Consider the following 26,401-nt stretch of genomic DNA (forward strand, 5'->3'; position numbering starts at 1 on the left):
CCCCGGCAGCCTGACGCCTAAGGCATAGCCTAACGGCACGCCACCCGCTACGACTCACACGCACCCTAACACGCATCCGCACCCCGATCTCGACCCTCAGCCTCACCGGGGGCCTAACCCTAACCCTAGCCCCAGCCCTGAACCTGACACCTAGGCCACACCCGCAGCCTGAAGCCTGAGGCGAAGCCTAATGGCAGGCCGCGCCCTACGACGCACACGCCCCCTAACACGCATCTGCATCCCGATCTCAACCCTCAGCCTCACCGGGGGCCTAACCCTAACCCTAGCTCCAGCCCTGACCCTGACACCTAGGCCTCCCCCGCAGCCTGAAGCCTGAGGCCTAGCCTAAGGGCACGCCGCGCCCTACGACGCACAGGCCCCCTAACACGCATCCGCACACTGATCTCGACCCTCAGCCTCACCGAGCTCCTAACCCTAACCCTAGCCCCAGCCCTGACCCTGACCCCTAGGCCTCCCCGCCAGCCTGAAGCCTGAGGCCTAGCCTAATGGCATGCCGCACCCTACACCACCCACGCCCCCTAACACGCATCCGCACCCCGATCTCGACCCTCAGCCTCACCGGGGGACTAACCCTAACCCTAGCCCCAGGCTTGACCCTGACACCTAGGCCTTCCCCACATCCTGAAGCCTGAGGCCTACCCTAAGGGCACGCCGCGCCCTACGACGCCCACGCCCCCTAACACGGATCCGCACCCCGATCTCGACCCTCAGCCTCACCCTGGGCCTAAACCTAACCCTAGCCCCAGCCCTGACCCTGACCACTAGGCCTCCCCCGCAGCCTAAAGCCTGAGGCCTAGCCTAACGGCACGCGGCGCCCTACGACGCACACGCCCCTAACACGAATCCCCACCCAGATCTCGACCCTCAGCCTCACCGGAGGCCTAACCCTAACCCTAGTCCCTGCCATGACCCTGACCACTAGGCCTCCCCCACAGCCTGAAGCCTGTGGCCTAGCCTAACGGCACACCACGCCCTACGAAGCCCACGCACGCTAAGACGTATCCGCACCCCGATCTCGACCCTCAGCCTCACCGGGGGCCTAACACTAACCCCAGCCCCAGGTTTGACCCTGACCCTAGGCCACCCCCGCAGCCTGAAGCCTGAGGCCTAGCCTAACGGCACGCCACGCCCTTCGACGCACACGCCCCCTAACACGCATCCGCACACCGATCTCGACCCTCAGCCTCACCGGGGGCCTAACCCTAACCATAGGCCCAGCCCTGAACCTGACACCAAGGCCACCCCGCAGCCTGAAGCCTGAGGCCTAGCCTAACGGCACGCAGCGCCCTACGACGCACACGCCCCCTAACACGCATCCGCACCCCGATCTCGACCCTCAGCCTCACCGGGGGCCTAACCCTAACCCTAGCCCCAGCCCTGACCCTGACACCTAGGCCTCCCCCGCAGCCTGAAGCCTGAGGCCTAGCCTAAGGGCACGCCGCGCCCTACGACGCACACGCCACCGAACACGCATCCGCACTCCGATCTCGACCCTCAGCCTCACCAGTGGCCTAACCCTAACCCTCGCCCCAGCCCTGACCCTGAACACTAGGCCTCCCCCGCAGCCTGAAGCCTGAGGCCTAGCCTAACGGCACGCCGCGCCCTACGACGCACACGCCCCCTAACACGAATCCAAACACCGATCTCGACCCTCAGCCTCACCGGGGGCCTAACCCTATCCCTAGCCCCAGCCCTGACCCTGACCCCTAGGCCTCCCCCACAGCCTGAAGCCGGTGGCCTAGCCTAACGGCACACCATGCCCTACGACGCACACGCCCCCTAACACGCATCCGCACCCTGATCTCGACCCTCAGCCTCACCGGGGGCCTAACCATAACCCTAGCCCCATCCCTGACCCTGACATCTAGCCCTCCCCCGCAGCCTGAAGCCTGAGGCCTAACCTAACAGCACGCCGCGCCCTACGACGCACACGCCCCCTAACACGCATCCGCACCCCGATCTCGACCCTCAGCCTCACCGAGGGCCGAACCCTAACTCTAGCCCCAGCCCTGACCCTGACACCTGGGCCTCCCCCGCAGCCTGAAGCCTGAGGCCTAGCCTAACGGCATGCCAAGCCCTAGGACGCCCACGCCCCCGAACACGCATCCGCACCCCGATCTCGACCCTCAGCCTCACCGGGGGCCTAACCCTAACCCTAGCCCCAGCCCTGAACCTGACACCTAGGCCACCCCCGCAGCCTGAAGCCTGAGGCCTAGCCAAACGGCACGCAGCGCCCTACGACGCACACGCCCCCTAACACGCATCCGCACCCCGATCTCGACCCTCAGCCTCACCGGGGGCCTAACCATAACCCTAGCCCCATCCCTGACCCTGACCCATAGGCCTGCCCCGCAGCGTGAAGCCTGAGGCCTAACCTAACGGAACGCCGCGCCCTAAGACGCACACGCCCCCTAACACGCATCCGCACCCCGATCTCGACCCTCAGCCTCACCGGAGGCCTAACCCTAACCCTAGCCCCAGGCTTGAACCTGACCCCTAGGCCTCCCCGGCAGCCTGAAGCCTGAGGCCTAGCCTAACGGCACGCCACCCGCTACGACGCACACGCACCCTAACACGCATCCGGACCCCGATCTCGACCCTCAGCCTCACCGGGGGCCTAACCCTAACCCTAGCCCCAGCCCTGACCCTGACCCCTAGGCCTCCCCCGCAGCCTGAAGCCTGAGGTCTAGCCTAATGGCACGCCGCGCGCTACCACGCACACGCCCCCTAACACGCATCCGCACCCCGATCTCGACCCTCAGCCTCACCGGGGGTCTAACCCTAAACCTAGCACCAGCCGTGACCCTGACCCTTAGGCCTCCCCCTCAGCCTGAAGCCTGAGGCCTAGCCTAAAGGCACGCCGCGCCCTACGACGCACATGCCCCATAACACGCATCCGCACACCGATCTCGACCCTCAGCCTCACCGGGGGCCTAACCCTAACCCTAATCCCAGCCCTGACCCTGACCCCTAGGCCTCCCCCGCAGCCTGAAGCCTGAGGACTAGCCTAATGGCACGCCGCACCCTACGACGCCCACGCCCCCTAACACGCATCCGCACCCCGATCTCGACCCTCAGCCTCACTGGGGGCCTAACCGTAACCCTAGCACCAGCCGCTACCCTGACCCCTAGGCCTCCCCCGCAGCCTGAAGCCTGAGGCCTAGCCTAACGGCACGCCACGCGCTACGACGCAAGCGCCCCCTATCACGCATCCGCACCACGATCTCGACCCTCAGCCTCAGCGGGGGCCTAACACTAACCCTAGCCCCAGCCCTGACCCTGACCGCTAGGCCTCCCCCGCAGCCTGAAGCCTGAGGCCTAGCCTAACGGAACACCAAGACCTACGACGCCCAGGGCCCCGAACAGTCATCCGAACCACGATCTCGACCGTCAGCCTCACCGGGGGCCTAACCCTAACCCTACCCCAGCCCTGACCCTGACCCCTAGGCCTCCCCAGCAGCCTGAAGCCTGAGGCCTAGCCTAACGGCACGCTGCGCCCTGCGACGCACAAGCCCCCTAACACGCATCTGCACCCCGATCTCGACCCTCAGCCTCACCGGGGGCCTAACCCTAACCCTAGCCCCAGCCCTGACCCTGACACCTAGGCCTCCCCCGCAGCCTGAAGCCTGAGGCCTAGCCTAAGGGCAGGCCGCGCCCTACGACGCACACGCCCCCTAACACGCATCCGCACACCGATCTCGACCCTCAGCCTCACCGGGGGCCTAACCCTAACCCTAGCCTAACCGTAGCCCCAGCCCTGACCCTGACCCCTAGGCCTCCCCCGCTGACTGAAGCCTGAAGCCTAACCTAACGGCACGCCGCGCCGTACGACGCCCACGCCCCCTAACACGCATCCGCACCGCGATCTCGACCCTCAGCCTCACCGCGGGCCTAACCCTAACCCTAGCCCCAGCCCAGACTCTGACACCTAGGCCTCCCCCGCAGCCTGAAGCCTGGGGCCTAGCGTAAGGGCACGCCGCACCCTACGACGCCTACGCACGCTAAGACAAATCCGCACCCCGATCTCGACCCTCAGCCTCACCGGGGGCCTAACACTAACCCCAGCCCCAGGCTTGACGCTGACCCTAGGGCTCCCCCGCAGCCTGAAGCCTGAGGCCTAGCCTAACGGCACGCCGCGCCCTACGACGAACACCCCCCCTAACACGCATCTGCACCCCGATCTCGACCCTCAGCCTAACCGGGGGCCTAACCGTAACCCTAAGCCCAGCCCTGACCCTGACACCTAGGCCTCCCCCGCAGCCTGAAGACAGAGGCCTAGCCTAAGGGCACGCCGCGCCCTACGACGCACACGCCACCGAACACGCATCCGCACTCCGATCTCGACCCTCAGCCTCACCAGTGGCCTAACCCTAACCCTCGCCCCAGCCCTGACCCTGAACACTAGGCCTCCCCCGCAGCCTGAAGCCTGAGGCCTAGCCTAACGGCACGCCGCGCCCTACGACGCACACGCCCCCTAACACGAATCCAAACACCGATCTCGACCCTCAGCCTCACCGGGGGCCTAACCCTATCCCTAGCCCCAGCCCTGACCCTGACCCCTAGGCCTCCCCCACAGCCTGAAGCCGGTGGCCTAGCCTAACGGCACACCATGCCCTACGACGCACACGCCCCCTAACACGCATCCGCACCCTGATCTCGACCCTCAGCCTCACCGGGGGCCTAACCATAACCCTAGCCCCATCCCTGACCCTGACATCTAGCCCTCCCCCGCAGCCTGAAGCCTGAGGCCTAACCTAACAGCACGCCGCGCCCTACGACGCACACGCCCCCTAACACGCATCCGCACCCCGATCTCGACCCTCAGCCTCACCGAGGGCCGAACCCTAACTCTAGCCCCAGCCCTGACCCTGACACCTGGGCCTCCCCCGCAGCCTGAAGCCTGAGGCCTAGCCTAACGGCATGCCAAGCCCTAGGACGCCCACGCCCCCGAACACGCATCCGCACCCCGATCTCGACCCTCAGCCTCACCGGGGGCCTAACCCTAACCCTAGCCCCAGCCCTGAACCTGACACCTAGGCCACCCCCGCAGCCTGAAGCCTGAGGCCTAGCCAAACGGCACGCAGCGCCCTACGACGCACACGCCCCCTAACACGCATCCGCACCCCGATCTCGACCCTCAGCCTCACCGGGGGCCTAACCATAACCCTAGCCCCATCCCTGACCCTGACCCATAGGCCTGCCCCGCAGCGTGAAGCCTGAGGCCTAACCTAACGGAACGCCGCGCCCTAAGACGCACACGCCCCCTAACACGCATCCGCACCCCGATCTCGACCCTCAGCCTCACCGGAGGCCTAACCCTAACCCTAGCCCCAGGCTTGAACCTGACCCCTAGGCCTCCCCGGCAGCCTGAAGCCTGAGGCCTAGCCTAACGGCACGCCACCCGCTACGACGCACACGCACCCTAACACGCATCCGGACCCCGATCTCGACCCTCAGCCTCACCGGGGGCCTAACCCTAACCCTAGCCCCAGCCCTGACCCTGACCCCTAGGCCTCCCCCGCAGCCTGAAGCCTGAGGTCTAGCCTAATGGCACGCCGCGCGCTACCACGCACACGCCCCCTAACACGCATCCGCACCCCGATCTCGACCCTCAGCCTCACCGGGGGTCTAACCCTAAACCTAGCACCAGCCGTGACCCTGACCCTTAGGCCTCCCCCTCAGCCTGAAGCCTGAGGCCTAGCCTAAAGGCACGCCGCGCCCTACGACGCACATGCCCCATAACACGCATCCGCACACCGATCTCGACCCTCAGCCTCACCGGGGGCCTAACCCTAACCCTAATCCCAGCCCTGACCCTGACCCCTAGGCCTCCCCCGCAGCCTGAAGCCTGAGGACTAGCCTAATGGCACGCCGCACCCTACGACGCCCACGCCCCCTAACACGCATCCGCACCCCGATCTCGACCCTCAGCCTCACTGGGGGCCTAACCGTAACCCTAGCACCAGCCGCTACCCTGACCCCTAGGCCTCCCCCGCAGCCTGAAGCCTGAGGCCTAGCCTAACGGCACGCCACGCGCTACGACGCAAGCGCCCCCTATCACGCATCCGCACCACGATCTCGACCCTCAGCCTCAGCGGGGGCCTAACACTAACCCTAGCCCCAGCCCTGACCCTGACCGCTAGGCCTCCCCCGCAGCCTGAAGCCTGAGGCCTAGCCTAACGGAACACCAAGACCTACGACGCCCAGGGCCCCGAACAGTCATCCGAACCACGATCTCGACCGTCAGCCTCACCGGGGGCCTAACCCTAACCCTACCCCAGCCCTGACCCTGACCCCTAGGCCTCCCCAGCAGCCTGAAGCCTGAGGCCTAGCCTAACGGCACGCTGCGCCCTGCGACGCACAAGCCCCCTAACACGCATCTGCACCCCGATCTCGACCCTCAGCCTCACCGGGGGCCTAACCCTAACCCTAGCCCCAGCCCTGACCCTGACACCTAGGCCTCCCCCGCAGCCTGAAGCCTGAGGCCTAGCCTAAGGGCAGGCCGCGCCCTACGACGCACACGCCCCCTAACACGCATCCGCACACCGATCTCGACCCTCAGCCTCACCGGGGGCCTAACCCTAACCCTAGCCTAACCGTAGCCCCAGCCCTGACCCTGACCCCTAGGCCTCCCCCGCTGACTGAAGCCTGAAGCCTAACCTAACGGCACGCCGCGCCGTACGACGCCCACGCCCCCTAACACGCATCCGCACCGCGATCTCGACCCTCAGCCTCACCGCGGGCCTAACCCTAACCCTAGCCCCAGCCCAGACTCTGACACCTAGGCCTCCCCCGCAGCCTGAAGCCTGGGGCCTAGCGTAAGGGCACGCCGCACCCTACGACGCCTACGCACGCTAAGACAAATCCGCACCCCGATCTCGACCCTCAGCCTCACCGGGGGCCTAACACTAACCCCAGCCCCAGGCTTGACGCTGACCCTAGGGCTCCCCCGCAGCCTGAAGCCTGAGGCCTAGCCTAACGGCACGCCGCGCCCTACGACGAACACCCCCCCTAACACGCATCTGCACCCCGATCTCGACCCTCAGCCTAACCGGGGGCCTAACCGTAACCCTAAGCCCAGCCCTGACCCTGACACCTAGGCCTCCCCCGCAGCCTGAAGACAGAGGCCTAGCCTAACGGCACGCCACGCCCTACGACGCACATGCCCCCTAACACGCATCCGTACCCCGATTTCGACCCTCAGCCTCACCGGGGGCCTCAACCTAACCCTAGCCCCAGGCCTGACCCTGACCCTAGGCCTGCCCCCCAGCCTGAAGCCTGAGGCCTAGCCTAACAGCATGCCGCGCCCTACGACGCGCACGCCCCTTAACACGCATCCGCACCCCGATCTCGACCCTCAGCCTCACCGGGGGCCTAACCCTAAACCTAGCCCCAGCCCTGACCCTGAAACCTAGGCCTCCCCCGCAGCCTGAAGCGTAAGGCCTAGCCTAACGGCACGCCGCGCCGTACGACGCGCACGTCCCCTAACACGCATCCGCACGCCGATCTCGACCCTCAGCCTCACCGGGTGCCTAACCCTAATCCTAGCCGCAGGCCTGACCCTGATCCCTAGGCCTCCCCAGCAGCCTGAAGCCTGAGGCCTAGCCTAACGGCACGCCGCGCCCTATGACGCACACGCCCCCTAACACGCATCCGCACCCCGATGTCGACCCTCAGCCTCACTGGGGGCCTAACACTAAGCCTAGCCCCAGCCCTGACCCTGACACCTAGGCCACCCCCGCAGCCTGAAGCCTGAGGCCTAGCCTAACGGCACGCCACGCCCTACGACGCGCACGCCCCCTAACACGCATCCGCACGCAGATCTCGAACCTCAGCCTCACCGGGGGCCTAACCCTAACCCTAGCCCCAGCCCTCACCCTGACCCCCAGGCCTCTCCCGCAGCCTGAAGCCTGAGACCTAGCCTAACGGCACGCCGCGCCCTACGACGCACATGCCCCCTAACACGCATTCGCACCCCGATCTCGACCCTCAGCGTCCCCGGGGTCCTAACCCTAACCCTAGCCACAGGCCTGACCATGACCCCTAGGCCTCCCCCGCAGCCTGAAGCCTGAGGCCTAGCCTAGCGGCACGCCGCGCCATACAACGCGCACGCCCCCTAACAGGCATCCGCACCCCGATCTCCACCCTCAGCCTCACCGGGAGCCTGACCTAACCCTAGCCCCAGCCCTGACCCTGACCCCTAGGCCTCCCCCGTAGCCTGAAGCCTGAGGCCTAGCCTAACGGCACGCCGCGCCCTAAGACGCACACGCCCCCTAACAGGCATCCGCACCGCCATCTCGACTCTCAGCCTCACCGGGGGCCTAACCCTAACCCTAGCCCCAGCCTGGACCCTGACCTCTATGCCTACACCGCAGCCTGAAGCCTGAGGCCTAGCCTAACAGCATGCCATGCCCTACGAGGCAAAAGCCCCCTAACACGCATTCGCACCCCGATCTCCACCCTCAGCCGCACCGGGGGCCCAACCCAAACCCTAGATTCAGCCCTGACTCTGACCCCTAGGCCTCGCCCGCAGCCTGAAGCCTGAGGCCTAGCCTAATGGCAAGCCGCGCCCCACGACGCGCACGCCCCATAACACGCATCCGCACCCCGATCTCGACCCTCAGCCTCACCGGGGGCCTAACCCTAACCCTAGCCCCAGCCAGGACACTGACCTCTAAGCCTACCCCGCAGCCTGAAGCCTGAGGCCTAGCCTAACGGCACGCCGCGCCCAATGATGCACACGCCCCCTAACACGCATCTGTACCCCGATCTCGACCCTCAACCTCAGCGGTGTCTAACCCTAACCCTAGCCCAAGCCCTGACACTGACACCTAGGGCTCCCCCGCAGCCTGAAGCCTGAGGCCTAGCCTAACGGCACGCCGCGCACTACGGCGCCCACGCCTCCGAACACGCATCCGCACCCCGATCTCGACCCTCAGCCTCACCGGGGGCCTAACCCTAACCCTAACCCCAGCCCTGACCCTGAACGCTAGGCCTCCCCCGCAGCCTGAAGCCTGAGGCCTAGCCTAACGGCACGCCGCGCCCTACGATGCACACGCCCCCTAACACGCATCTGTACCCCGATCTCGACCCTCAACCTCAGCGGTGTCTAACCCTAACCCTAGCCCAAGCCCTGACACTGACACCTAGGGCTCCCCCGCAGCCTGAAGCCTGAGGCCTAGCCTAACGGCACGCCGCGCACTACGGCGCCCACGCCCCCGAACACGCATCCGCACCCCGATCTCGACCCTCAGCCTCACCGGGGGCCTAACCCTAACCCTAACCCCAGCCCTGACCCTGACCCCTAGGCCTCCCCCACAGCCTGAAGCCGGTGGCCTAGCCTAACGGCAACCATGCCCTACGACGCACACGCCCCCTAACACGCATCCGCACCCTGATCTCGAGCCTCAGCCTCACCGGGGGCCTAACCATAACCCTAGCCCCATCCCTGACCCTGACATCTAGCCCTCCCCCGCAGCCTGAAGCCTGAGGCCTAACCTAACAGCACGCCGCGCCCTACGACGCACACGCCCCCTAACACGCATCCGCACCCCGATCTCGACCCTCAGCCTCACCGGAGGCCTAACCCTAACCCTAGCCCCAGCCATGACCCTGACCCCTAGGCCTCCCCCGCAGCCTGAAGCCTGAGGCCTAGCCTAACGGCACGCCACGCGCTACGACGCAAGCGCCCCCTATCACGCATCCGCACCCCGATCTCGACCCTCAGCCTCACCGGGGGCCTAACACTAACCCTAGCCCCAGCCCTGACCCTGACCGCTAGGCCTCCCCCGCAGCCTGAAGCCTGAGGCCTAGCCTAACGGAACACCAAGACCTACGACGCCCAGGGCCCCGAACACTCATCCGAACCACGATCTCGACCGTCAGCCTCACCGGGGGCCTAACCCTAACCCTAGCCCCAGCCCTGACCCTGACCCCTAGGCCTCCCCAGCAGCCTGAAGCCTAAGGCCTAGCCTAACGGCACGCTGCGCCCTGCGACGCACAAGCCCCCTAACACGCATCTGCACCCCGATCTCGACCCTCAGCCTCACCGGGGGCCTAACCCTAACCCTAGCCCCAGCCCAGACTCTGACACCTAGGCCTCCCCCGCAGCCTGAAGCCTGGGGCCTAGCGTAAGGGCACGCCGCACCCTACGACGCCCACGCACGCTAAGACAAATCCGCACCCCGATCTCGACCCTCAGCCTCACCGGGGGCCTAACACTAACCCCAGCCCCAGGCTTGACGCTGACCCTAGGCCTCCCCTGCAGCCTGAAGCCTGAGGCCTAGCCTAACGGCACGCCGCTCCCTACGACGAACACCCCCCCTAACACGCATCTGCACCCCGATCTCGACCCTCAGCCTAAACGGGGGCCTAACCGTAACCCTAAGCCCAGCCCTGTCCCTGACACCTAGGCCTCCCCCGCAGCCTGAAGACAGAGGCCTAGCCTAACGGCACGCTGCGCGCTACGACGCGCACGCCCCCTAACACGCATCTGCACCCCGATCTCGACCCTCAGCCTCACCGGGGGCCTCAACCTAACCCTAGCCGCAGGCCTGACCCTGACCCTAGGCCTGCCCCGCAGCCTGAAGCCTGAGGCCTAGCCTAACGGCACGCCGCGCCGTACGACGCGCACGTCCCCTAACACGCATCCGCACGCCGATCTCGACCCTCAGCCTCACCGGGTGCCTAACCCTAATCCTAGCCGCAGGCCTGACCCTGATCCCTAGGCCTCCCCAGCAGCCTGAAGCCTGAGGCCTAGCCTAACGGCACGCCGCGCCCTATGACGCACACGCCCCCTAACACGCATCCGCACCCAGATGTCGACCCTCAGCCTCACTGGGGGCCTAACACTAAGCCTAGCCCCAGCCCTGACCCTGACCCCTAGGCCACCCCCGCAGTCTGAAGCCTGAGGCCTAGCCTAACGGCACGCCACGCCCTACGACGCGCACGCCCCCTAACACGCATCCGCACGCAGATCTCGAACCTCAGCCTCACCGGGGGCCTAACCCTAACCCTAGCCCCAGCCCTCACCCTGACCCCCAGGCCTCTCCCGCAGCCTGAAGCCTGAGACCTAGCCTAACGGCACGCCGCGCCCTACGACGCACATGCCCCCTAACACGCATCCGCATCCCGATCTCGACCCTCAGCCTCACCGGGGTCCTAACCCTAACCCTAGCCACAGGCCTGACCATGACACCTAGGCCTCCCCCGCAGCCTGATGCCAGAGACTTAGACTAACGGCACGCCGCGCCCTACGACGCGCACGCCCCCTAACACGCATCTGCACCCCGATCTCGACCCTCAGCCTCACCGGGGGCCTAACCCTTACCCTTACCCTAGCCCCATCCCTGACCCTTACACGTAGGCCTCCCCCGCAGCCTGAATCTTGAGGGCTAGCCTAACGGCACGACGCGCCCTACAACGAACACACCCCCTAACACGCATTGGAACCCCGATCTCGACCCTCTGCCTCACCGGGGGCCTAACCCTAACCCTAGCCCCAGCCCTGACCCTGACACCTAGGCCTCCCCCGCAGCCTGAAGCCTGAGGCCTAGCCTAACGGCACGTCGCGCCCTACGACGCACACGCCCCCTAACATGCATCCGCACCCCGATCTCGACCCTCAGCCTCACCGGGGGCCCAACCCTAACCTTAGTCCCAGCCCTGACCCTGACCCCTAGGCCTCCCCCGCAGCCTGAAGCCTGAGGCCTAGCCTAACGGCACTCCACGCCGTACGACGCACACGCCCCCTAACATGCATCCGCACCCCGATCTCGACCCTCAGCCTCACAGGGCCCAAACCCTAACCCTAGCCCCAGCCCTGACCCTGACCCCTAGGCCTCCCCCGCAGCCTGAAACCTGAGGCCTAGCCTAACGGCACGCCAGGCCCTACGACGCACACGCCCCCTAACACGCATCCGTACCCCGATCGCGAACCTCAGCCTCAACGGGGGCCTAACACTCACCCTAGACCCAGCCCTGACCCTGACCACTAGGCCTCCCCCGCAGCCTGAAGCCTGAGGCCTAGCCTAACGGCACGCCGCGCCCTACGACGCACACGCCCCCTATCACGCAGCCGCACCCCGATCTCGAACCTCAGCCTCACCGGGGGCCTAACCCTAACCCTAGTCCCAGCCCTGACCCTGATCCCCAGGCCTCCCCCCAGCCTGAAACCTGAGGCCTAGCCTAACGGCATGCCGCGCGCTATGACGCACACGCCCCCTAACACGCATCTGCACCCCGATCTCGACCCTCAGCCTCACCCTGGGCCAAACCCTAACCCTAGCCATGGCCCTGACCCTGACCTTTAGGACTCCCCCGCAGCCTGAAGCCTGAGGCCTAGCCTAACGGCACGCCACGCCCTACGACGCACACGCCCCCTAACACGCATCCGCACCCCGATCTCGACCCTCTGCCTCACCGCGGGCCTAAGCCTAACCCGAGCTCCAGGCCTGACCCTGACCCTTAGGCGTCCCCCGAAGCCTGAAGCCTGAGGCCTAGCCTAACGGCACGCCGCGCCCTACGACGCACACCCCCCCTAACACGCATCTGCACCCCGATCTCGACCCTCAGCCTCATCGGGGGCCAAACCCTAACCCTATTCCCAGCCCTGACCCTGACCCCTAGGCCTCCCCCTCAGCCTGAAGCCTGAGGCCTAGCCTAACGGCACGCCGCGCCCTACGACGCGCACGCCCCCTAACACGCATCCGCAAGCCGACCTCGACCCTCAGCCTCACCAGGTCCTAACCCTAACCCTAGTCCCAGCCCTGATTCTGACCCCTAGGCCTCCCCCGCAGGCTGAAGCCTAAGGCCTAGCCTAACGGCACGAGGCGCCCTACTACGTACACACCCCCTAACACGCATCCGCACCCCGATCTCGACCCTCAGCCTCACCGGGGGCCTAACCCTAACCCTAGACCCAGCCCAGACACTGAAACCTAGGCCTCCTCCGCAGCCTGAAGCCCGAGGCATAGCCTAACGGCACGCCTTGCCCTACGACAAACACGCCCCCTAACACGCATCCCCAACCTGATCTCGACCCTCAGCCTCACCGGGGGCCTAACCCTAACCCTAGCCCCAGCCCTGACCCTGACCATTAGGCCTTCCCCGCAGCCTGTAGCCTGAGGCATAGCCTAAAGGCCTGCCGCGCCCTACGACGCACACGCCCCCTAACACGCATCCACACCCCGATCTCCACCCTCAGCCTCACCTGGGGCCTAACCCTAACCCTAGCCCCAGCCCTGACCCTGACCCCTAGGCCTCCCCCGCAGACTGAAGCCTAGCCTAACGGCACGCCGCGCACTACGACGCACACGCCCCCTAACACGCATCCGCACCCCGATCTCGAACCTCAGCCTCACCGCGGGCCTAACACTAACCCTAGCCCCAGCCCTGACCCTGACCCCTAGGCCTCCCCAGCAGCCTGAAGCCTGAGGCCTAGCCTAACGGCACGCCGCGCCCTATGACGCACACGCCCCCTAACACGCATCCGCACCCCGATCTCGACCCTCAGCCTCACCGGGGGCCTAACCCTAACCCTAGCCCCAGCCATGACCCTGACCCCTAGGCCTCCCCCACAGCCTGAAGCCTGAGGCCCAGCCTAACGGCACGCCGCGCCCTGCGACGCACATGCCCCCTAACACGCATCCACACCACGTTCTCGACCCTCAGCCTCACCGGGGGCCTACCACTAACACTAGCCCCAGACCTGACCCTGACCCCTAAGCCTCCCCCGCAGCCTGAGGCCTGAGGCCTAGCCTAATGGCACGCCGCGCCCTACGACGCAGAGGCCCCCTAACACGCATCCGCACCCCGATCTCGACCCTCAGCCTCACCCGGGGCCAAACCCTAACCCTAGCCATGGCCCTGACCCTGACCTTTAGGACTCCCCCGCAGCCTGAAGCCTGAGGCCTAGCCTAACGGCACGCCACGCCCTACGATGCACACGCCCCCTAACACGCATCCGCACCCCGATCTCGACCCTCAGCCTCACCGGGGGCCAAACCCTAACCCTAGCCACGGCCCTGACCCTGACCCCTAGGTCTCCCCCGCAGCGTGAAGCCTGAGGCCTAGCCTAAAGGCATGCCGCGCCCTACGAAGCACACGCCCCATAACACGCATCCGCACCCCGATCTCGACCCTCAGCCTCATCGGGGGCCCAAGGCTAACCCTAGCCCCATCCCTGACGCTGACCACTAGGCCTCACCCGCAGCCTGAAGCCTGAGGCCTAGCCTAACGGCACGCCACGCCCTACGACGTACACACCCCCTAACACGCATCCGCACCCCGATCTCGACCCTCAGCCTCACCGGGGGCCTAACCCTAACCCTAGACCCAGCCCAGACACTGAAACCTAGGCCTCCTCCGCAGCCTGAAGCCCGAGGCGTAGCCTAACGGCACGCCTTGCCCTACGACAAACACGCCCCCTAACACGCATCTGCACCCCGATCTCGACCCTCAGACTCACCGGGGGCCTAACCCTTACCCTAGCCCCAGCCCTGAACCTGACCCCTAGGCCTCCCCCGCAGCCTGAAGCCTGAGGCCTACCCTAACGGCACGCCGCGCCCTACGACGCCCACGCCCCCTAACACGCATCCGCACCCCGATCTCGACCCTCAGCCTCACCGGGTGCCTAACCCTAATCGTAGCCCCAGACCTGACCCTGACCCCTAAGCCTCCCCCGCAGCCTGAAGCCTGAAGCCTAGCCTAACGGCACGCCGCGCCCTATGACGCACACGCCCCCTAACACGCATCCGCACCCCGATCTCGACCCTCAGCCTCACCGGGGGCCTAACCCTAACCCTAGCTCCAGCCATGACCCTGACCCCTAGGCCTCCCCCACAGCCTGAAGCCTGAGGCCCAGCCTAACGGCACGCCGCGCCCTGCGACGCACATGCCCCCTAACACGCATCCACACCACGTTCTCGACCCTCAGCCTCACCAGGGGCCTAACACTAACACTAGCCCCAGACCTGACCCTGACCCCTAAGCCTCCCCCGCAGCCTGAAGCCTGAGGCCTAGCCTAATGGCACGTCGCGCCCTACGACGCAGACGCCCCCTAACACGCATCCGCACCCCGATCTCGACCCTCAGCCTCATCCGGGGCCAAACCCTAACCCAAGCCATGGCCCTGACCCTGACCTTTAGGACTCCCCCGCAGCCTGAAGCCTGAGGCCTAGTCTAACGACACGCCACGCCCTACGACGCACACGCCCCCTAACACGCATCCGCACCCCGATCTCGACCCTCAGCCTCACCGGGGGCCATACCCTAACCCTAGCCACGGCCCTGACCCTGACCCCTAGGTCTCCCCCGCAGCGTGAAGCCTGAGGCCTAGCCTAACGGCATGCCGCGCCCTACGAAGCACACGCCCCCTAACACGCATTCCGCACCCCGATCTCGACCCTCAGCCTCACCGGGGGCGTAACCCTAACCCTAGCCCCAGCCCTGACCCCTAGGCCTCCTCCGCAGCCTGAAGCCTGAGGCCTAGCCTAACGGCACGCCGCGCCCTACGATGCACACGCCCCCTAACACGCATCCGCAACCCGATCTCGACCCTCAGCCTCACCGGGGGCCTAACCCTAACCCTAGCCCTAGCCCTGACCCTGACCCCTAGGCCTCCCCCGCAGACTGAAGCCTAGCCTAACGGCACTCCGCGCACTACGACGCACACGCCCCCTAACACGCATCCGCACCCCGATCTCGACGCTCAGCCTCACCGGGGGCCTAACCTTAACCCTAGCCACGGCCCTGACCCTGACACCTAGGCCTCCCCTGAAGCCTGAAGCCTGAGGCCTACCCTAACGGCACGCCGCGCCGTATGACGCACACGCCCCCTAACACGCATCCGCACCCCGGTCTCGACCCTCAGCCTCTCCGGGGCCTAACCCTTACCCTAGCTCCAGCTCTGACCCTGACCCCTAGTCCTCCTCCGCAACCTGAATCCTGAGGCCTACCCTAACGGCATGCCGCGCCCTGCGACGCACACGCCCCCTAACACGTATCCGCACCCAGATCTCGTCCCTCAGCCTCACCGGGGGCCTAACTCTAACCCTAGCTCCAGCCCTGACCCTGACCCCTAGGCCTCCCCCGCAGCTTGAAGCCTGAGGCCTACCCTAACGATAACCCATACCCTGCCCCGTACACTCCCCCTAGCACGTATCTGTACCCCAATCTTGTCCCTAACCCTGTCCCGGCGCTAAGCCTAACCGTAAGTCCTGTTCGTGAAACTCGTAGAATTAAGATCTTTGTCCCTTTGTTCACCATTTTTGTGCAACCAATCCAGTTAAAATAGGAGGTATTAACACCTGTAAAATTCATATTAAAAAGATCTCATTCTCTTAGGATTTCCAGAGCGTAATTCTGAAAGCTGGTCTGGAACTGACACTGGCACTGAGAGACTTCGTAGCCAGTTGTCTAATTCTACCTAAGTAGGTTTTAACTTCTGACGTAGTATTGATGTATCCATAACAGTTGCTAATGACCACTACACATATTTCTCTTCTTTCTATTAGTATCTTATCTAACATCATTGTTTGGAATTTAATAGTTAAGATAGGATTCCTTGAAAACGTATGGTTGCAGCTATCAGCAGACATTATTTTGAGAATGGCTAGTGGCATCCTGAGTGTGATATAGCTAAGAAATTGAATTTCAACAATACAGGAATGTGGGGACTTACCTGGCGGTTCAGTGTTTAAGACTTCACCTTCCAATGCAGGGGTTGCCAGTTGGATCCCTGGGCAGGGTGCTAAGATCCCACATGCCTCGCGGCCAAAAAACCAAAACATGAAACAGAAACAATATTGTAATAAATTCAATAGAATTACAAAATGGTCCACATCAAAAAAAAAAACTTAAAAAGAAAACATAACAAAAATTACAGGAATGCATCTAAATCACATCTACAATGGTCACTTAGGTTTATCTTGGGTGTCTGAACCCTAGTTACTCCTTTTTGACTGTCAAATGCATTCCCATCCTCAATGCCAAAACAGATGTACAATTCGTATCCAAAAGACCATAAAACAGGCCACTTTGGTCAGTAAAATTTAAGTTAAACCAGGTATAAGCCAGAGTGACTTCCTCACACCTCAATACGTGAAGAGTTTTTTTCCCTTTTCATTACAAGTCTTTCAATAGAAGGCATTGGTGATCAAAATGTCAATCCATCAGTGTCAGAATGATTCAGCTGTTTGGCCCATGTGTAGACCATGTCCCTCAGCGCTAGGCCTCCTTTATATTTGCCTAGTTAATCCACATTGGGGGAATACTGATCAGCTATCGTGAACATGCTCAGAGGTATGTTAATGAGAAAACGCTTTATATAGGCCAAACATTTTATTATTCATACCCAATTGTCACACAAGCATTGTACATGTGCTTTTAGCAGTAGACCTAAAGCAAACAGTGAAACATCATGAGTAAGTACATTCTGATCATTTCACTAGTTTTCCTTTCCTCTTAAACATCAGGGCAAAATGAAGCCAACACAGTAACCTTCATAAATACACACTTCAGTACAGAGGTGTCATTTATCCAATTGCTCCAAGTCCTAAGTAGCTTGAGCGCAAGGACTTCCCTGTGTCTGGAAAACACAGATCAAAGCAAGTAACAAAAAACCAAATACATTATAACCATACTCACCAGTTGACTCAGTAACCAATCCTTTCATTAACGTTTTATGAAGCCATCCGATTCTACATTAAGATTTTTCATTTCTTACCCAGTTTGGCATTATGATATGAAACTTATCAGAGACCTGTGCTTGCCAAAAGGTCCTTCACATAGATCTTCTTGAAGATGGAGCACGTTTGCAAAGTGCTAGAGCACAACAGCAACTATCTATAAAACACATAAGGACTTAAAATTCATGGTTAAACATTTGATCACAATGTAAATGACAAAAGAAGCCATGATTGCTGCTACATACAACATTTAAAAATATATAGAATTATGAGTGAAAAAATTTTACCAGGACATACTAGATTTTTAGGAATTCCATGTAATTTAACATACTAATCAAACATTTCTCTCTGAGATGGCTCAAGGGCCTTCTAAAGCATCTCAAAGTTAGCTGGAGATTAAAAAAACTGTTAGAATTGGCCAAACAACACTTATTCACTGAACCAAAGCAAAGAGATTTCAAACAAAAATAGAGATCACAGACACAGGCAAAGGAACTCACAAGCTCTTTGCAATCAAAAGCAGCATTCCAAGAAAACTTTGGAGGGAGAAACCAAATCCAGGCTTGGCCTAACCCACTTCCAACAAAATCCATCTTAGAAAATCCTGGTCATGCACAACTCTTTTCTCAATGTTCCCTTTTCACAAATGTTCATCACCTTCTGTATCCATCTTATGTTGCCCCCTTATTATTTTCTGCATTCAGAAACCACCAGCTCTAGTACAAAGTGACTTTCTTTTCTCTTTGTATCATCAGCCTTTTACCTAGCTGCTCACTTTCTTTATTACGTAGCTTCATAAATGCTTGAACATATGGAACTTCTTTTGTCTTTCTCTTCCTGTGACAAAATAACTCTAGCTGAAGGATAGTATAGTCATTTAGGCTACCATTCAAAGACCACCTTTCCTCGTTCTTCAAGAATGTATCCATACATTGGCCAGACAAAATTACAATAGAATTTCATTCTTTTCATAGTCTTAGGTTTACAACTATAGGTTGACCTGTATGCCAGGATTTTGCCCATTGGCTAGCAGATGGAACTGAAGAAGAAGCACTTCTTATGTTTGAACTATAGAACACTCACACACAGACTAAGAACAAAACAAAATCCTAAACACCAACCGAAGCCTCAAATCAAAGGAACCAGAAACCAAAGAGAAACCAAAAACCAAACAGCACAAGGCTCAAATCAGCTTCCAAGTCTCAACTTAGCCTGTGACCTCTGTTCAAGTGGTGCACCTCCCAAATGAGATTTCCTGGAATGAAAAGTCACCCAAATGGGAACCGAGGTTCCCCCAAATGTACCGGGCTAAAAGGACCTCAGACTGCATGCCAGAGTGTTACCCCATGCTGGCTGCGTTGCTGCAACATCCCAAATGTTATTTTTCTGGTTCCCCAAAATAGTCCCTTGAAGTAGGACATTTGGGGCACTCCAGGCAGGAGGAAGAGAGGAATGTCCTCAAGGCAAAGATAGCCTCAGCAGCTGCTAGGGTGGTTCCTCTTCCACCATCTACTCCTGCCCCAGAGTTCTAACTGCTGGGATGACTGGGGCTCGGCCTTTCCAGGCAAGGGTCCCAGGTGGTCTGACCTCTAAAGGAATTCTGCAACTCTACACTCTCTCGGAAGAGGCTGGTGTGGAGAAAATCTCAGTGTCCGATCAAGTCAGGGTACCTACAGGGGACATCCCCAAGTCAGACCCACATTGGGTACTAAATGTAATGTCGAAAACTCGACCTCTGTGCACCAGTGCCAAATCGAATCTCAGAGAGAGGGGTTTGCAGGAAGTAGAAAAGAATAGCTTTACTGCTTTGGCAGCCAAAGGGGGACACAGAAAACTCGTGCCCTCAAAAACCATGTGTCCCAATGCAGGAGGATCTGGTGAGGAGGTTTACAGCAATGGTTTAAGGAAACAGTTGATCTTAAGGATTAGTGTGTGTACAGGGCCTTAACTCACTTTAATCTGGCCTCAGATGGTCTCTTGATGAGCTTCTCTGGAATGAAGAAGACTGAAATCTTCTATTTTGTGGGGGTTTTAGGTTGGTAAAGAGCCCAAAGATACTCTTACCTGTATCCCTTGATGGAAAACCAGGATCCTGGCCCAAGGCTGCACTATTGCTTCTTGATGGTTTCTCTCTTGTCTCTGCATCTCCTCCTTTCCCTGATGAGCAACTGTTCGAACCTGCCCTTTGGAACTCAGGGAAGGTCCTGGAATCTCTAGCCTAACTAAGGCCCTGACACTGTTCCTAACTCAGACCCTGACACTCTCCCTAACTAAGGCACTGACACTACTCCTAACTCACTCCCTGACACTGTACCTAACAAAGGTTCTGATGCTAATCCTAACTCAAGCCCTGACACTGTCTCTAACTAAGGTCCAGCATCTGTCCCTAATACAGGCCCTGCTACCAGCAAAAACAAGAATCCAGACACTATGCTGAGCTAATATCCTGACCCATTTCTAACCAAGGTCCTGACACTGTCCCTAAGAAAGCCCTGTTGCTATCCCGACGTGAAGACCTGAGGCTGTGCCTAACTCAGGCCCTGATAATGGCTTTAGCAAAGCTCCTGAGGCTGCTCCTAAGTCATGCCCTGATAGTATCCCTAGCTAAGGACCTGACACTAGGCCTCACTCGAGCTCTGTCACTCTCCTTAAGTCTGGCTCTGACGCTGTCCCTACCTCAAGCCCTGACACTGGTCCTAAATTAGGTCCTGATGCTCTAAGTAACTAAGGTCTTGGCACTATCCCTAGTTCATGTCCTGACACTATTCCTAGACCTTAACCTAACCTTGTGTTTAACTAATGTCTAGCCTCTTATACTAAATAAATCCCTGTCGCTGTCCCTAACTAAGGCCCTGAAATTAGTCCCGAGGCCGTGACCCTGTCCCTAACTGAGGCCTGGAGGTCCTAACTCAGGCCCTGACACTACAACCTAACTCAGTACCTAACAAAGGCTCTGATGCTTGTCCTAGGTCATGCCTTGACACTGTCTCTGGGGCCCTGCTGCCGTCAATATCTAAAGTCCTGACATTATCCTGAGCCAATATCTTCACCCATGTCTTACCAAGGTCCTGAAACTGTCCCAACGTAAGCCCTGACGCTGTCCCTAAGTGAGGCCCTGAGGCTGTCCCTAACAGAGGCCATGAGAATGTCTTTAAAGAAGACCCTAACGTTGATCCTACAGACGCCCTTATACTACTCCTAAATCATGCCCTGACACTGTCCCTAACTCAGGCCCTAAAGATAGGCCTCACTTAGGCCCTGTTGCCGTACCTTAGTTAGGCTCTGACACTATCCCTACATCAGCCCTGACACTGGTCCTGATTAAGGCTCTGACTCTGGTCCTAAGTAAGGCCGTGATGCTCTCAATAACTAAGGTCTTCACGCTATCCGTAGCTCACTTCCTGACACTACCCCTCGGCTTGAAGCTGCCTCTGTCCCGAGCTAATGTTCTGCCTCTTATACTCCCTGAAGCCCTAATGCTCTCCCTAACTAAGGCCCTGACGCTCTCAATGACTAAGGTCTTCACGCTATCCGTAGCTCATTTCCTGACACTACCCTCGCCTGAAAGCTATGTCCCGAGCTAATGTTCTGCCTCTTATACTCCCTGAAGCCCTATGCTCTCCCTAACTAAGGCCCTGACGCTCTCAATGACTAAGGTCTTCACGCTATCCGTAGCTCACTTCCTGACACTACCCCTCGCCTGGAAGCTGACTCTGTCCCGAGCTAATGTTCTGCCTCTTATACTCCCTGAAGCCCTAATGCTCTCCCCAACTAAGGCCCGGACTAGCTCTAACTAAAACCCTGACACACTCTAACTACGGCCCGAAATCTGTCCCTAATATAGGCCTTGCTGATGGCAATAACTAAAATCCGGACACTATGCTGAGCTAATATCCTGAACCATTTCTAACCAAGGTCCTGACACTGTCCCTAAGAAAGCCCTGTCGCTGTCCCTACGTGAAGACGTGAGGCTGTGCCTAACTCAGGCCCTGAAGCTATGCCTAACTGAGGCCTTGATGCTGTGCCTAACTCAGGCCCTGACCATGTCTTTAACTAAGACCCTAATGCTGATGCAACAAAGGCCCTGATGCTGCTCCTAAGTCATGCCCAGACAGTGTCCCCAGCTAAGGGCCTGACACTACGTCTCACTCAGGCCCTGTCGCTCTCCCTAAGTCAGGCTCTGATGCTGTCCCTACCTGAAGCCCTGACACTGGTCCTAAATAAGGCCCTGATACTCTCAGTGACTAAGGTCTTGACACTATCGCTAACCCTAACCCTGTCCCTAGCAAATGTCCTGCCTCTTATACTAACTGAAGCCTTTATGCTGTGAATCCCTCAGGCCCTGAATTTAGCCCCAAGGCCGTGGCACTGTCCCTAACTAAGGCCTAGATGCTCGTCCTAAATCCCACACTGACACTGTTCCTAACTCAGGCCCTGACACTGTACCTAACAGAGAACCAGATGCTAGTCCTAACACAGGCCCTGACACTGTGTCTAACTAAGGCCCTGCTGCCATCAATATCTAAAGTCCTGACAGTATCCTGAGCTTATATTCTGACCCATCTCTTACTAAGGTCCTGAAACTGTCTCTAAGTAAGCCTTGACGCTGTCCCTAAGTGAGGCCCTGACGCTGTCTCTAACAGAGGCCCTGATAATGTCTTTAACAAACCCCTTAGGCTGTTCCTACTGAGGCCCTTATGGTGCTCCTAAGTCATTCTCTGACACTGCCCCTAGCTAAGGGCCTGACTCTAGGCCTCACTCAGGCCCTGTCGCTCTTCCCAAGTCAGGCTCTGATGCTGTCCCTACCTGAAGCCCTGACACTGGTCCTAAATTAAGCACTGATGCTCTAAGTAGCTATGGTCTTGACACTATCCCTAGGTCATTTCCTGACGCTATCCCTAGACCTTAACCTAACCTTGTCTTTAACTAATGTCGAGCCTCTTATGCTAAATAAATCCCTGATGCTGTCCCTAACTAAGGCCCTGAAATTAGTCCTGAGGCCATGACCCTGTCCCTGAGACCTGGAAGCTGTCCTTAACAAAGGCCCAAGGTCCTGAAACTGACACTATCAGTTAAAGAACTGAGGCCCTGACACTCTCCCTAATTAAGGACTGAGGCTGTCTCTAACTAAGGCCCTGAGTCTGTCTTTAACTAATGGCCTCACTCTTTCCCTAACAAAGGCCCTGACGCAGTCCCTAACTAAGGCCCTGACACGGTCCCTAATAACATGAGCTGTCTCTCATTAATGCCCTGATGCGGCCCATAAATGATGTACTGAAGACGGCACTAAGGTCCTGACGATGTTACTAATGACCCCAAATGTCTCTTACTAAGGCCCTCAAATTACCTGAGGCCCTAAAGATGCCCATAACTAAGTCTCTGACACTATCTCTAACTAAGACCCTCAAGTTATCTTTAACTGAGGCCATAACAGTGTCCCTAACGAAGAACTTGACATTGTCTCTAACTAAGGCCCCGAGTCTGTCTTTACCTAACGGCCTCACTTTTTCCCCAACTACTCCCTGACGCTGCCCCTAACCAAGGCCCTGATGGTGTGCCTAATTGCCTGAGCTGTCTTTCACTAATAACCTGACTCTGCCGATAAATAACACCCTGGTTATGTCCCTAATGAACAGCCTGAAGTGTCTCTTACTAAGGTCCTCAAGGTTTTCTCTGAGGCCCTGACACCCTCCTTAATTAACCTTAATTAACGCCTTGACACTGCCTTTACCTAATGGCCTGATGCAGTTCCGACCTGAGATGCTGATGCTCTAAGACCTTGAAGTCTCTACCTGAGAAGCTGACACTGTCTGTAACTAATTTCCTGACTTTTTCCTTAACTAACATCCTAATTTTGTCTCTAAATAAGGGCCTGACACTGGTCCTAACTACAGCCCTGATGCTGACCCTATCTAAGGCCCTGACGATGTCCCTACTAGACATAGATGTCCCTCACTGTGGTCCTGATCCTGTCCATTACTAAGGCCCTGAATATGTGCTTAAGTAAGTCTCTGACACTGTCCTCAGGCGCTGACCCTCTTCCTAACTAAGGGCCTTGACGCTGTCTCTAAAGAAGGCCCTGACACTGCCCCTAAATAACGGCCTGACACTGGTCCCAAGTATGGACCTGATCCTGTCCGTGACTAAGGCCCTGAAGATGTCCCTCATTAAGTCTCTGACACTGCCCTTAATAAGCCCCTGACGCTGTCCCTATCTAATGGCCTAAGCTATAACTTACAAAGTCCCTAACGCTATCCCCAAGACGCTGACGCCCTCCCCAACTTAGCCTTTGATGCTGTCCCTTAGTGCCTAAGCGGTCACAAAATAATACCCTGATTCTATCGCTAAGGCCCTGAATATATCCCTGAGAAAGTCTCTGAAGTGTCCCTCACTAACGGCCTAAACTCTCTCTTACTAAGTCCCTCAAGTTATCTCTGAGGGCCTGACAGCACTGGCCCTAACTAACGTCCTGATGCTGAACCTAACTAAGGCCTTGATGCCGATTCTACCTGAGGCCCGAGAACTGTCTGTAACCAATGACCTGCCTCTTTCCCTAACTAACACCCTAGTTTGGTCCCTCATTAACGTCCTGACACTGGTCGACACTACAGCCCTGATGCTGGCTCAATCTAAGGCCTTGACGATGTCCCTAATAGCCTTAGATGTCCCTCACTGTGGGCCTGACCCTGTCCCTAACCAAGGCCCTGACCCTCTTCCTAACTAAAGCTGTGATGATGTCTCTACCTGAGGTACTGGCACTGTCTATAATAATGGCCGACTCTTTCCCTAACACCCTTATGCTGTCCCTAATAGCCTCGTGTACCTCTCAATAATGCCCTGAGCCTGTCCATAATGAAGGCCCTGAATATGTCCCTAAGTATGTCTCTGACGCTGTCCTTAACTAAAGCCCTGATGCTCTCTCTACCTAAGGCACTGACACTGTCTGTAATAATGGCCCGACTCTTTCCCTAACTAACACCCTGATGCTATCCCTAATTGAGGCCCTGAAGATGTCCCTAATACCCTTAGGTGTTCCTCAGTATCACCCTGATCCTGTCCATAACTAAGGCCCTGAATATGTCCCTAGCTAAGTCTCTGATGCTGGCCCTAACTAAGGCCCTGATGCTGTCTCTACCTCAGAATCTGACATTTGAACGTCCTGACTCTCCCTAACATCCTGACGCTGCCCCTAAGTGAGGCCCCGACACTCTTCTTAACTAAGGACTTGCTGCTGTCCCTACCTAACACCCTGACACTGTCTGTAACTAACGACCTGACTCTTTCCCTGACTAACACCCTCGTTTTGGCCCTAACTAACGCCCTGACACTGGTTCTAATTATGGCCAAGATGCTGGCTCCAAGGCCCCGAAGATATCCCTAAGTAACAGCCCGAACTGTGTCTAACGAAGGCTCTCACGTTTTCTCTAACTGAAGCACTGACGCTGTCCCTTATAGTCTAAGCTGTCACTAAATAATGCCCTGGTCCCCTCCATAACTAAGGCCCTGAATATGTCCCTAAGTACATCTCTGACGATGTCCTTAACATCCCGAACTCTCTTCAAGTTCCCTCTGCGGCTCTGACACCGGCCCTTCCTAAGGCCTCGCCCCGGGCTTGTCCCCGGCGGCTGCGCGGTATTCTCTTGTCCGCGTCTCTAGCCAGCTGCCTGCCGTCGGCCACTCTAAGAGTCTGCGGTGCAGCGGTCCCACGTGGGACGTGCCTGTGTCGGCTCACCTGTGGGAGGAGAGTCACGGCCGCTCCGCCCTCCAGGGGACGGCGGCTCCGGGTAGGAATCTCTCCGCCGGTGTCTGGACACAGGGTTCTGTGCCCTTGTTTGCTGTAAATCCCTTGGAGTTACCTCTATTTTTTTTTAATGGCTATCCCCCTCAGCATATTCATAATTTAAATTATTTACCACATTAAAATTCAGGAATGACATTATTACAAAGAGCAGGAAGACACCGGATGCCCCCCCCAATGATCTAGTACTTGGAGGATTTAAAATTCTAATGAGAAAACACTCACTCTCCTCACCCTCTTGGGCGTCAGCACAAGGCGGGGATCAGCTGCGTCCTTTATTTGTCCCTCTGATTTTCCAGAACCTTTCCTTCGAGAAGAAATCTCTGGGCTCTGCGGGAACTGTGAGTGGTGGCCATCAGGTAAATCTGAGACTGAAAAGCAAGAGGAAGAGAGCTAGAGGCGGAGGGGAGAATCGGTGATGGGGAGAAGCAGGGGCATCCACGTTCAATCGCAGGCTGAGAGTCTGGGTTAGTCTCCAACGAAGCCAAGGACCCCCAGGAGCTGACCCCGCTGGCCTTGTCACCTGGTGTGGGGACTGGGGACAGCCAGACCTCCATGGCCACTCTCAGAGAAATCAAGAAGGTGGGAGCGCACCCCTGAGAGCCAGATTGAAAACTGGTCGTGCTGTGAAACAATAAGATGCCCTTTCCAGAAAAGTGAAGACTGTTCTCTTGGTTCTCAAAGACTTGCAAATACTCCGTGTCCTTCTGGAGGCATGCTGAAGCCTTCAGCCTTTGAGGGCAGTAACGGGAGTGCATCTGGGCTCAAAGCCATCCAGCACTCACTCCTTGAGGGTGCTGAGGATGACCCGCGTCCACCCCTCGGGTGCTGTGGGCCTGAAACCCCCTGACCGCCGAGGACGGGAGGGGCCGTGCAGATGCTCCACTGGATACTG

Source organism: Kogia breviceps, chromosome 3 (genome assembly GCF_026419965.1).
Source record: "Kogia breviceps isolate mKogBre1 chromosome 3, mKogBre1 haplotype 1, whole genome shotgun sequence".
Lineage (NCBI taxonomy): Eukaryota > Metazoa > Chordata > Mammalia > Artiodactyla > Physeteridae > Kogia > Kogia breviceps.